General features: G+C 38.2%; 1 non-coding gene across 1 annotated transcript; it reads right to left on the bottom strand.

Annotated features, from left to right (window-relative positions):
* Positions 1 to 14859: 14859 nt before the first annotated feature.
* Positions 14860 to 14931, bottom strand: TRNAD-GUC. The gene has a single exon. It is a non-coding gene; the product is annotated as a tRNA-Asp (tRNA).
* Between the last annotated feature and the right edge of the window lie 7 nt (positions 14932 to 14938).

Consider the following 14938-nt stretch of genomic DNA (forward strand, 5'->3'; position numbering starts at 1 on the left):
TTAACATCCATTAAATGTAAAACATAACAACATTATGACAAAAATAATCTGTTTTATTCATTGGAAAATAAAATAAGAGTTTTACAAGTATTCAATCACTCGAAACGTGATTTCTAGTATACAAACTCTAACATTATTTACCTTCAAATGAATTAAAATAGGCTCGTGATGAAGGCGAAAATAATTTATAAATTTCTGTATCTTATCCATAAAAAACTTGATCTAAAAGCCCTAATTTGGTAGGGTTCGGTGGTTCGGTCTTTAAGAGTGGATTTGTGGATAATAGGACTCTATATATTTATATGGAGATCATCAAAATAAGAATGCATTTAAATCCAGAAATGTAGCCCAAATCTTGACCCTAGGATTAGATGATCTAATGGTTAATAATTAACCTAAAACACGGAAGGTCAGAAATGCAACCCAAATCTTGGCTCTGGGATTAGATGATCTAATGGTCAATAATTAACCTAAAACACGGAAGGTCATAATTACGCAGTTTTTGGTCATATTATAAGATTTGGGTTTATGTCATGTTAAGATCATTTTAGGTCATGCTAACCAAGCATGATTTAAAAATAAACTAACTATGACCTAAAAATGCCCTACGTATGACTTTGTTCTGCGTTTCTGTATTTAAATGTAGTCTTCATAGATCAAAACTAACCTAAATTGGGGTCAGGTAGAGAAGAGAGTAATTTGAGAATGATATTAACATAAATACTTCCTCCGTACCTAAGAGTCACATTTTGCCACTTCAGTCTGTCTCACAATATAAATGGTAAGTACGTACCGAATTCCACTGACTCACTTCACTCATATTCTATAATAAGCCAATATAAAAAAGTGGATCTTATATTTCAGTAAATTTTCTAACTCACAGTTCTTTACGTTTCTTAAAAATTACTCCCTCCGTCCGCGAATAGGAGTCCCAGTTGAGTTGGGTGTGGGTTTTAAGAAAAGTTTGAGTGTAATAATTTAAGTGTGTGATAGTGGAATGTGGGACCCATTTATATTATTATTTGCAATCAAAGTGGATTAAAATTAATTGCAGCTTCTAAATTAAGGAAAAAGTGGGGTCATTTTTTATACTCCCAAGATAAAATGTCTAACCGGGACTCCTAATGGCGGACGGATGAAATTGGCCAACCGGGACTCCTATTCGTGGACGGAGGGAGTAAAACTCATGTACACACTAAATGTGACTTATACTGTGGGATAGAGAGAGTACATACTAGTATTAGTTTCTTTATTAATTTTTATCTAGGACTATAACAAAATTGTAACATCTCGGAATTTAGAACCCTAATTTTAGAGCCCTAGAATTAATTATTGATGACGTGGAATCGAGAATGCATTTATTTCATGAGATGATATGGTCGAATTGAGTCTAGGGTTTGCGTTGAAAGTTTGAAAAGTCAAACCTATGGATTTAATGATGTGGCATGTGATATATTAAATTATGAGATTATGTGGCAAATTATTTGTTTAAGGGTGAGTGAGAATATTAGAGAAAATTTCCATAAATACTTGTCACCCTAATTCTTGTAATTTTCGAACCCTAGACCCCCTTTGAAGAGAAATTCTATTTCTCCCGGATTTAATTTAATCCTTGGGATATTTATCCAAATTAAATCCAAGACCCAATTATTTCCTTATTTTAAAGAGGGGAAAAATCGACACCCCTTGTGCCTTGTGATTTTCGAAAATCTCCAAAATAAGGGAGGGAGTATTATTTTTATTTTAATTGATCCCTTATTTGATTTCCTTCCATACCTAGAATTTAAATATTCTACCAAATCTTTCCATACTTCAAGAGATCTTGCCTTAACTTATTCTAGACAATATTTAAAATCCATGCCTTATTTAAGAAGGCAAATAGACGCCTCTTTTGACTCCAAGTGGGAGAATTCTTAATTTTATTTTGTTCCGTGATATTTTATTCTACTCCGTAAATTATACCAAAACGAAACCATGGCTAATTAGAGGACCTAATTTTCGAAAATTGCCATGCTTGATACCTAGTCTATTTTTGTTAATTCTTCTTCCCTACTTCACAATATTATTTTATTGTGTAGAATAAAATCTTACCAAATATTCTATTCTAATTACCTAAAGATCTTGTTGAGCTCTATAAATAAGAACCAAAACCCCAACCCTAGCCCCCATAAATTTCGAAACCCTCCCCCATACACTCTCTCAAATTTTCTTCTTCTACTCTCCAATATTTTGCTATCTTTTGGAGAAGAATTGAAGTTTAATCCAAGAACTTTGAAGAATCAAGGCTAATACTTGTTTTCTACCGATCGTTTTTCTCTAAAAGGTATTTTGTTTAAGAGTTATGCTTGTTCTTCTTCTACTTCTTCTTTTTCTTCTTCTAACCGATTAATCGGTCTTCTTGAACCCTCATGCATCTTGGTTGAGTGAAAGAGGGATAAAAAGGGGTGTGGGAACATGTATGTGTGTGTGTTGTGTGTGTGCGGCGTGTGTGTGTGTATGCGACGTGTGTGTGTGTAGTGTTTGTATGGTGTGTGTTTGATGGTTAAATAATCTTGTGTGATAAACATGATCTTGATTAATTAGTAATGATAAGATAAATCGTTGGGAAGAGGGAAAAGTAATGAGACATGCATGAGTAAGAGTAGTATTGAACCTAATTTGTGATATGTGCCTATGTGATTAAAAGGTGAAACTTTGGTTGCGAAGCCGGATAACGGAAAAGCGAAACTACTTGAAAACTAAGCAGTCGAGGTGGGCTTTACTCTTAAAACTCTCTTTTATTTTTGTCAAAAATATTGATTGGTGTTATAAGGGTGGTTTAACTGTTATGCCATGCCTATGTCTGTTTTATTGTGATATTGTGCGCCTGATGCCTAGTTTGTGAGTTCGCTCCATTGGGCTAGGGCTATGGATATGTTTATACGAATTCGGGTCTGAGTATGGGCCGCAAGCCCTACCAGGCTGTGTACACGAGGGGATCGGGAGCCGTCCTTGCTAGTCGGCCGGTCTCGTGGGCGAAAAGTGTGGCCACACTTTCGTCGCACCATGGAATGATTGTGATTGTTATTTTGATGAGGAAAATGGGGAGTTATTTTGACTGGCCAGTCTATGGAAAATATATTTTGTGATACTCGTGATATATCTCTTATAACTGCTTAAAACTCGAGTTCACTTGGTAAGGGTGGCATAACTTATAAAATGTTTTGGCAATGAGCTCACTTGAGTATTTCAAAATACTCAGCCCTGCATGTGTTTTCCTTATGTGCAGGTTGAATGATGACGAGCGGTGGCGGGTGTTGAGCAGTTTAATTAATTAATATGGACATGTTGAACTTCAAGCGTAGTTGTGTCTTCATACATAGCTATACTTTCTCTTGGTCGTTTTCCGCTGAATTTTGATACACTTTAGAATTTCTTTTGGAATATTTGCATCTTGCCTTCGGTTTGAGGCCTTAGCCTTTTTCTTGTGACTTTGTCTTGGATATTATGTCGTACTCCTAAGATATTTTGATCGTCATTTATGATATCTTCTTTCCTTTAAACTTCTAGGTTAAGTTGTTGCATTAAATACTCTGATATTTCTTCCAATTCTTTTGGTCAGTACTCTTTAAATGAAACCCTAGCCTATGTTTACTTCTTTAGAGTCGGTTTTGGGTAGCAGCCGCCGCATTTATTATACCCTAGGAGGGCGGGCTGTTACAGCTGGTATCAGAGCCTCAGTTCTTTCCGCTCTGGACCCAAGAGTCTTTTCAAACTTTAGGTAGTCCATGAAATCTTTTGTGTAAATGAACTAAATGTGGAAGGCTCAACACCAAAGAAAGAGGTACTAGATATTTTGTGACTTGTGCTTGAAACTTGATGCTTTTGGAAATATTGTGAATAATAAGTGACGCTTTCTGAACGATGATTTGTCAAATGAAAACGAGAACTTGTGAAAAGCATGCCTTATGTGCTAGAAATATTATGAATGCGAAGCGATGCTTCTTGAATGATGATTTGTTGAATGTTACATGAGACCTTGTGAGAATTTTAAATGCGAATGTGATTACATGGGATTATGTTGAAATGTTGCGATGCTTAGACTTGGACTATGAACCTAGCATGCTTTAGCTATACTATCACAGCGCTTGTACCAACACTAGAAACGTGGAAGAACTAGTACAAGGCAGTTAGTGTATGTGGAGATTCGACGAAACGTGAACGGAAAGCGCGCGAATCGTTATCTTAAGAACGGGAACCTTGGACGCGACGTTACCCATGTACCACCATCTTTTGACTTTTATACACTTTCGCAGCACCATTTGAGATCATGCACTTTCTATCCCTTTCCACCTTTGTGACGGTGCTGACTTGTTCCTTTTTCCCTTTTGTAGATGGTCCAACCCTATCACGCCTTTACGCCAAGAATAGGGACTTTCCGGTGGAGCGCTATAGAGAGCTGGAATGGGACAGAAATCAGTTCCTCTTGAACTTCGTCACCGACTTCTATGGTCATTGGCTGGACGCTTACGCGTACGGGACTACCCATCACGAGGGAATCATGCGACTTATCCATATACTGCCTTCCCCTTGGAGCGAGTGGACCGCTCAAGCCTTAATATCCTACACCTGGTTTAGCCCACCCAAGTACACGCCTCGAGGAGACTTCGTCGGCCTAATAGGAGTCTTACTTCCGGCCATGTCTGCCGCCGTTGACGGACCTCCACTTCATCCGCCAACGCAGAGGTACTCGCCAGGAGCAGCGCGTCAGATGAAGTATCGCGATGATGAGGAGCCGCACGTTGCTCGCGTTCCCCGTAGGAGGACGCTTAGGATGCGTGTTTCGGCCCCTCGAAGGATCATAAGAGAGGCCGAAGAGATGCTTACTTCGATTCCTTCGCCCCTAAGCAACAAGGACAAAGACGAGGAGATGGGATCGTTCGAGAGAGGAAAGAGTTCGAACGCGGAGAGTGTCGGAGAGTCGGGAGAACCCGAAGTGGACGAGGGCAGAGATGTCTAGTGCCCGAATAGAAATTTTGTTTTTCCCTTTCCCCATGTTTTTGAATTCTAGAACTTCTAATTATGTTGTTATTTTCTTCCGCGATCGTATCGCTCTTTTTTCATTCATTGTACCAAGACCTTTTGTGATCACTTTTGAAATTTAATGGGGAATTCGCACCTTTCATTTAAAGTGGACGACGCCCACAACCGGTCTACTAAAACAAAGACTTAGACTTTGTTAAGTTAACTTATACATTTAAACATGCATTAACATCCATTAAATGTAAAACATAACAACATTATGACAAAAATAATCTGTTTTATTTATTGGAAAATAAAATAAGAGTTTTACAGTATTCCTGACTCAATCTTGACCACTTGTATGTCTCCTCTCTGCACTATATCTCGAATGATATGATACTTCCTCTCTATGTGCTTGCTCGCTTTATGAGCACGTGGTTCCCTCGAATTTGCCACAGCACCAGAATTATCACAATAAATGGTGATGCTCTTGGGCATATTCGTAACCACACCTAAGTCCAGAAGGAAGTTCTTAAGCCATACAGCCTCTTTTGCAGCCTCCGAAGCGGCCACATATTCGGCTTCCATGGTAGAGTCTGCAATGCATTTCTGCTTTACACTCTTCCAAATTACGGCTCCACCTCCTAAGGTAAACACATATCCGGAAGTTGATTTTCTCGAATCTACATCAGCTTGAAAGTCTGAATCTGTATATCCTAAAGGACAGAGCTCGGCTGCATTGTAAACTAGAACATAGTCCTTAGTCCGATTAAGGTACTTGAGTATGTTCTTTACGGCAGTCCAATGTCCTTGGCCGGGATTTGATTGATATCTTGCTACCATGCCAACAGCAAAGCAGATATCGGGTCTAGTACAAAGCATAGCATACATGAGACTACCAACTGCCGAGGCATATGGTATTCTTCTCATCTCTGCTATCTCAGATGCTGTCTTAGGACACATCTCTTGAGATAAATGGATGCCATGTCTAAAAGGTAGGAAACCTTTCTTGGCATCTTGCATGCTAAAGCGTCTAAGTACTGTTTCGATGTAAGATTCTTGGGATAAGCACAACATTCTCTTACCTCGGTTCCTAAGAACCTTGATACCGAGAATGTGTCCCGCATCACCCATATCTTTCATCTCGAACTGGCTGGACAACCAAGTTCGCACTGATGACAACATCTTTTTATTGTTTCCAATTAGAAGAATGTCATCTACATACAAAACTAAGAACACAACATTTCCTTTTTCAACCTTCTTATACACACAGCTTTCATTAGGGCATTTTTCGAATCCAAACTTTTGAACGGTTTGATCGAAACACTGGTTCCATGATCTAGATGCTTGCTTGAGGCCATAAATGGCCTTCTTAAGCTTCCAAACCATGTGTTCCTTGCCCTTTACCACATAGCCTTCGGGTTGTTCCATGTAGATGGTCTCCTCAAGACTCCCGTTTAAAAACGCAGTCTTAACGTCCATCTGCCATACTTCCCAATCCATGTAAGCTGCTATAGACAAAAGTATACGGATCGATTTGAGCATGGCCACTGGGGAGAAGGTCTCATCGTAATCGATGCCTTCCTTTTGGGTATACCCCTTAGCCACTAGTCTTGCCTTGAAGACTTTAACTCGTCCATCGGGTCCACGTTTACGTTTGTATATCCACTTGCTCCCAATGGCAGTACAGCCTTCGGGTAGGACAGACAAATCGTAGACGTCTTTGTCTACCATTGATTGTAGTTCCGAATCCATTGCTTTCACCCATTCGCAATGATCGACATCTGCCTGCGCCTCTGCAAAATTCCAGGGATCAAGTACATTGCTGTCCGAGGAGTGATCCATGCACTCACCCAAACCAATGTATCTATCGGGCTCATGAGAGACCCTCCCACTGCGGCGCGGCACTACAATATCTGGAGTATTAGTTGAAATTTCTGGAATTGTTGTTACACTAGGTGATTGTTCTTGGTTAATGGAAGTTGTGACTTGAGTTAGCTCTTCAAGAGCTATCTCACTGCTGGACTTATGATTCATTACATAGTCTTCCTCTAAGAATGTGGCATGAGTGCTCACAATCACTTTCTGATCTCTGAGACTATAGAATTCATAAGCTTTCGTTCCTCTAGGGTATCCTATAAACACACAAACCTCAGTCCTAGACTCCAGCTTAGTTGGATCCTTTTCCAATACATGAGCCGGACACCCCCATACTCTGAGATGTTCTAGATTGGGTTTTCGCCCATTCCACAACTCATATGGGGTAGTAGGAACTGATTTAGAAGGTAAGTGGTCTAAGAGATAAGTTGCGGAAAGCAACGCATGCCCCCAAAACGAAACAGGTAACCGTGCATAACTCATCATCGAGCGGACCATATTTAATAAGGTCCTATTCCTTCTTTCAGCTACGCCATTCTGCTGGGGTGTGCCCGGCGCAGTCGTTTGGGATTGAATTCCCGCCACTGATAAGTAGTCCAAAAACTCGGCACTTAGGTACTCGCCTCCGCGATCAGATCGCAGGCATTTGATAGTCTTGCCATGACGCGTCTCTACTTTAGCCTTAAACTCCTTGAACTTGTCAAAAGTTTCAGACTTGTAGCGCATCAAATAGACATATCCAACTTTCGAGAAGTCATCTATAAAGGTGACAAAGTATCGATAGCCGCCCCTTGCCTCGGTTGACATTGGTCCACACACATCAGTATGAATGAGCTCAAGTACTTCCTTGGCCCTATTCCCCTTTGACCTAAAAGGTCTCTTAGTCATCTTGCCTTCGAGACAGGATTCACACTTCGAAAACGGTTCCTTCTCAAGACCTTTAATAAGATCTTGATCAACCATCGCATGAATCCTTCTTTCGTTGGCATGACCAAGTCTAGGTGCCATAAGTACGTATCATTCATTGAACTTGAAGGTTCTTTTCTTTTCTTAGAAATTTTCGATGTAGCATTGAGTTCTGATTTACGTTGATTAAATTGTGTAGAAGTGATCGTGTACAGATTGTTTTCCATGATACCACGACAGATATAAGAACCATCTTTCTTAATAACGCAATTGTCATTAAAAGAAATCGAATATCCATCAAAAGACAATTTAGAAACTGAAATTAAATTTCTTCTAAAAGAAGGTATCAACAAAACATTCTTCAAAATCAAAAATCTATCACTAGAAAAACGTAAATAAACGTCTCCCACTGCAACGGCCGCCACTTTCGTAGCGTCGCCCAGCTGGACTTCGATCTCACGATCATGTAGCCGTCTTGTCACCTGCATTAAGTCAGGATCAAAACATATATGATCAGTTGCTCCAGTATCAATAACCCAAGTATGAGTAGATGTCGAAGCCAAACATGACTCGACTACTAGAGCATGGTGCATACCTGTAGCCTTGCCCTTTTTAGGACAATCTGGCTTCCAATGACCTTTCTCTCCACATTTGAAGCACTTTCCAGTTTGCTTCTTGTCACCCCGCTGTTTCTTCTTTCCCTTAGCATTCTTAGCTGCCACTGGGTTCGGTGCCTTTTTCTTTCCTTTTCTAGGCTTAGAGCCAGAGGAATTAGGCGCCAAACTCAACATAGCTACCTTAGCTTGAACCATAAGGTCCTCCGCCGACTGAAGTTCAGTCAGCAGCTCTGCCAAAGTGTAATTCCGCTTGTTCATCTCGAAGTTGAGCTTGAACTGCTGGAAGCTAGGGGGAAGACTCTGAAGGATTATAGTAACCTGGGACTCGGGATCGATCGTCCCTCCCAATACCTCAATCTGGTTGAGGTGACTCATCATCTCGAGGACGTGTTGCCTCACAGACGAGCCTTCCTTCATAGACTTCGTCATGATACTCCGAAAGGCTTGAGACTTAGCCGTTCGATTCTGAGTACCAAAAAGATTTGCGAGATTTGTCATGATCTCGGCGGCAGTTTCCATGGCAGAATGCTGATGCTTGAGTACTGATGACATAGAAGCCAACATATAGCACTTAGCCATCTCATTCGCCTTATGCCACCGTCTATGCGCATCTCGCAATGCTTGCGCGGCATTAGCTGCCGGCACAGCTGGGCGTGGAGTAGTGAGCACGAACTTGTACTCTTCGGCTGTGAGAACGATATCCAAGTTTTGTTTCCATTCGATGTAATTTTGGCCTTCGAGTTTGTTTTCTTTGAGAATGGCAGAAAGAGGATTAAAAGACATCTTGACGGATTTTATTGCACTGCAAACAGAAGATTTTACTATTTGTCATAAACTTATGTAAGGAAATTGAGTAGATTAACCATAGAACTTTTCAAAATCTTACAACAGCAAAATTAATAAATTGTATCCTCCTTTGGAGGTTAATACGCATCAAAAACTTTACAATTTTACTGGTCACAACACCGACGCATCAATATCTTCCTCCTTTGGAGGTCAACACGCCAAATGCTGCCTAAGCATGACCATCAGATTTAGCATTACAGAATTTTATTTCTACAACACACTCCCATAACAATGTTCATGTGCTGATAACAAAACCAAGCTATCTCATAAATTCTGATTGAACCCTGAAACTCGCAGTTCCTTAGGATTATTGTCCCCACTTTGCAGGTGGCAATAATATTGGGAACCACTTTCTAGTTCATTCTATTTATTATGTGAGAAGTCCGCCCTTATGAACTTACTGTTTTCGTAGGATTATTGTCCCTACTTTGTAGGTGGCGATAATATTAGAAAATCAGCTTCACAAAATTTGGCAGTCCAACCGATGGAGACCATATATAAACTTTAAGTTCATAATTATCGCTTAGACATTTTAGTTATGGTTTTTCATTAATTATCCTTTAGCCTTAAGGCAGATTAAGACTAATTAAATTCTGTTGGTATTTAATTGACTGGATAATTAAATCTTTTATAATCTTTAAAGTCTTAGTATTAGGAATTATTAATCTAGAAATTAATTCTTATTCATGTCTTACTATAAGATATATCTAAAATAAAGTACATTATTTATAATCTTAATTAGACATGAAAAATTAAATTCATATAATTTCCAAGTTCAAGATTAGGAAGAATATTAATTATATTATTTAATGTAATCTTATATATATCTATCTTATTATAGATTCTAGATATATTATATTTAGGAAACTATTAAATTATTCTCATCTATATCATCTAGGATATAAAATATTCATAGATATAGAAAATAATCTAAATATTCCTAAAATCTAGGGAAATCTTCCCAAAATATTTTATTTCATTAAATAATATTATTTTTAATGATATCTATTAATTTAGGAATTAAATAATCATTAAAATAATCTTTCGTCAATATCTTGCGATTCGAGGTTGGCACGAATCCCCTTGCTCGCCGGCGCGTCGCCCGATGCCCGTCTCCCTCGGCTCCCACTCAATTCGACAACCCTACTCCGATCGCATCATAGCGCGATTCGTCCCGGCGCAAGCGCCGACGAATCGCACATCTCGTTCGTTCGAATAATTCAAGTTCTATGATTCGAATGTTCTTGAGTTCAACATGCATAAACATAAACAATAAAACAAGAACATGCTTCGTAATCAAATAAGACATGCATACATGAATTTCGCGAAATTTAAATCCAAATAATCAGAGCCAAAGACTGGCTCTGATACCAATTGATGGAACTGGCAGCGGAAGCGGGTGCATAAATAACAATCACATAATAATCAGATCTATTTAGCAGATTATTTAGACAAAAGCTATTCGCGTAATTATCACATGTATCATGCTCATAACTTGAATTAATCATGCTTTAAGAATATTGAAAACCTAAAACATGCTTTTCTACGGAGCAGAAAAATACCTAATTAATTCTCCAAAGAATTGAAGATGGCTAGCTTCTTCTCCACGTGATGCTTTGAGTACTAAACCACAAATCTTCTCTCTGGTTCCCGAACTGTATCCCAATATCAGTGTGGGCTGATCTTACTAGAATACTAGGACTTAAATAAAGAAGACAGAAGAAATCCTTTTTGGAATAGGAGAGGAATTCGAAAATCTCTACAGCTGGGAGCTATAATTTTCGAAAATTACAATAATGAGAATTGTGTTATTTCTGTCTCCTTTATTCTCCTATTTATATTAAGTTCCTTTTGGGCCCAGACAGGGATCTATGGAAGGCTTTGGATATGGGCTCATCCAATTTACTTTTTACTAATTAAATTGAACCCACAATTTAATATAAGTTATAATTGGAATATTACGAGCAGCCACTACAGAAGTAATATTGAACTCTCCCCATCCAAATCCGAAATTATAAGTAATCCGGGTTTCCGTTTATCTTTCATTTCCCGTGCTTAAGATTAATATGTCCATTAATTAATTAAATGACCTTTTGTCATTGCATGAGATGGGGATCGATCTCGGGGGCCGATGATACTCCCGTTCAAGCGGGTCGGGCCGCGCCGAAGAAGAAGGCCAAGGGGAAGGGCAAGGTGGTCGGCGAGTCGTCGCAGCCTGCTGTTGACGACACCCCCGCGCGGAGGAAGTGGACGGAGGTTGAGTACGCCGGCATGGCCAAGGCGTGGTTGTCGGTTTGCGACGATCCGCTGGGTTGCGAACAACCAGCGGGTCGTCAACATGTGGGCGAAGATTAGAGCGGCCTACAGGAGGAACTGTCCGCACAGGAAGGACTACGGCGGGGAGGAGTGCCGGAAGGGGTGGGAACGGATCGGGGCCGCGGTCGGCCGATTTTCGGGGTTGTACGCCAACGCTCTCCGCCAGGCCGACTAGTGGGCAAAATGAGGAGGACGCCAGGAGGATAGCGGAGAGTCAGTTCCCCTTGCCGGGGAAGTATAAGGAGTTCACCTTCTCGGGAATGCTATGTGTTGCTGAAGGACTCCGAGAAGTTCCGGGCGGGATGCGGCGCCGGGTGGCCGAAGAAGCAGATGCTGAACTATTTCGGCGACTACAGCGGCAGCAGTGGCGGATCCCACGACCTCCCCCCGGATGCTGAGGAGTTTTCGTCCCCTCCATCCTCTACTTAGTCGCCCTCGCCCGGTTGGCCAAAACCGGGCGCAACGGGCAGCGAGGGAGGATCCCCCCTATCGCCCCAGGAGGTCATCTCGGCCCCACTCCCACGCGCGTACACCTTATTCTCGCGTGCAAAAACGGAGGAACGGATGTACACGGTCTTCCAAGAGTGGATGGCCACAACCGACCCCACGGAGAAGAGGTTTCTCTACTCGATGCTCGAGAACATGCGGGTGGATTTGGATGCCTCGAGGGCACTGGTGGGGTTTTCAGACGCGGGCTTAGATACCCCGGGTGGCGGCGGCGGCGACGAGGAGTAGAGAGCGGCGGGGCTCATGTGTGGAAGCCCGTTTTTTTTATAAAAAATCATGTATTTTTTTTTTATCTATGTACCTTTTTTTTTAATGAAATGAATGAATTTTCCCGTATATGTCTCGTAAATTTATTTCCTTAATTTAATCGTAAATTTTATTCCGTAAAATATAATTGTTTTTGAATTATTTTTATTGCGGCTGGCCTATTTGAGTAAATGCTGACGTGGCAGGTGGATTTTTAGTGCTGATGACGTGGCAGGGAGAGAGAGTGGCGCCTATTTCTATTGTGGATGCTCTAAAGATGCTTCTACAAAATAGGAAAAGGTATAATACCTTCTTAAATATCTTTTCCCTTAGAGAATGATTTTTCTTGAAAAAAAAAGTAAATGTGGTAGTTATAAGAGTTTACCTCTTTATTTATCTCCCCTCTTGGTGATCTCCCCTCTTTGGAGATGCTCTCAGTGATGGAGTAGCTTGAGAGAATGATGGAGTTGTCTGATAGAAAACACAAAGTTACATTTTTTTCCTCTAATGCTTTTGCTATAGATCTATCAAATAATGATATATTTATGCTATGGACATGAATATCATACATACCCTAATAATTGTTCACTTTGATTCCAACACAGATTTTAAGAAATGTAAATGAAAGTGAATTGAAAAAGTTAGTAGAACATGGTCCTACATGTATAAATTAGTTTTATAATAAAATGTGAGTGAAATGAACACAGATTTTAAAAATGTAAAGAAAAGTGGGTTGAAAAAGTTAGTATAACATGAATGCCACTTGTATAAACTAGTTTTAGTAATAAATGTGAGTGAAATGAGTTAGTAGATTGTGCGGCCTATTTACCATTTATAATAAAAAAAAGTGAAAGTGGACAATTAATGGAGTCGGATAAGACAAACAATTAATATCGAACCGGGAGAGTACTAATTTAGTCATTCAAATGCAAATGAATAACTTTATTTGTTAGCCCCAACCTTTGATAAAGTTTATCTACTTTTCTAGTTTCTTGTATATGGATATTTTCAAAAAAAAAAAAATATTCCCTTTTTTGAAAAGTTAATTTTTCAATTGACGATATAACAAAAGTTTTTTTAGAAAAAATGCGGAACGATGTAAATAGTGGTATGTATTAAAGCGTATATTAATTGCAAAAACAGATAACAACTTCGTTCATAATATTTCGGCCCATTTCATTTTTTTATTTCCCCATGTATTAAAATCATAATTTCAAGACTCAACATGACAACATATATATTAAAAGTTAAATCTAATGATTTGTCTCTTCAAACTTTATTCTTAGTTTAATAGGAATGGAATGCGTCAGTTACTACTTTGCTGTTAAAATACTGTAACATCTCAAGCACTATACATCTTTTAAAAATAATTTACGACCATAATTTTCCTAGTATTTTTTAGTTGTGACCTTATTTTTGTTCTTTTATATCAACCGAACTTTGGCAGTTTTCAGTTGATTTCCACAAAATGCATATAAAAAAAGTAAAGATAAATTGACAAAAATTGAGTATATACAAAATGTCATTAAATTTTAAATTGATTTTATTTAAACCAGTTTTCTTATAAACTATTCCTTTACTTGATTACCCTTTTGTTATATTTATTAGGTTAAATCACTACGAAATTACATGGATTATATATAGAAATATGAAAAATATTGATGACAAAAGCAACAAAATGGTGCCATTTAATTAGAGAAATTTTATAAATTGAATTGTAATAAATTTAGGCAGCCTATTTTAGAAGTGATACATCATATAGTTTGCCTAGTCATTTTATTCCATCTTCTTGAAATTATATCTTATTCAGAATGCAATTATTTTTTATTTTTAAATTACACTTAAATAATTCTAAAATAGATTGAAAATATAATTATTTTATAATCTTAAATTAATATCTTAAAGAAATTTATGTTCACAACAAAAAAAATATATATAATTTGATGTGAGTAGCTATGATTATTTAAAATTTTGAAAAGTTATTCAATTTAAAATTTAGAATTTTATAGTAATAAAATAATTAGATGTAAATGATTATGATTATTTGAAATTTTAAAAATCATTTAATAATAAGATAACTGAATGTGAATAACTATGATTATTTCGTTTGATGATAACACTAAGAAATTAAGTATACTGTCGTATTTTTAACTTGGAATAAAATAGTTGGATATGGAATACTATTATTACTTCGTCTTAGAATTTTAAGAGTTATTTAATAGGAGTAATAATATTATTAGATGTGAAATACTAATATTATTTCATTTCGAGATATCACTAAGAAATTAAGTATACATGCATATAGTCGTTTTTATAACTTGGAATTTTAAAATATTTTAATGATGAAATTAATGGATATGAATGACTATTGTGATTATTTTGTTTGATGGTAATACTAAGAAAGTAAATATATATGCATTTAGTCATTTTTACGACTTAGAATTTTAAAAATTATTTAATGAAGAAAGGAAGTTGTTTTTATTCTATATGAGAGTGAATCACATGTACTGTGTAGCTTCATATGCAAAATATAAAAAGAACACGCCGTTGCCGGGGATCGAACCCGGGTCACCCGCGTGACAGGCGGGAATACTTACCACTATACTACAACGACTTTGTTG

Source organism: Salvia hispanica, chromosome 2 (assembly GCF_023119035.1).
Source record: "Salvia hispanica cultivar TCC Black 2014 chromosome 2, UniMelb_Shisp_WGS_1.0, whole genome shotgun sequence".
Taxonomy (NCBI): Eukaryota; Viridiplantae; Streptophyta; class Magnoliopsida; order Lamiales; family Lamiaceae; genus Salvia; species Salvia hispanica.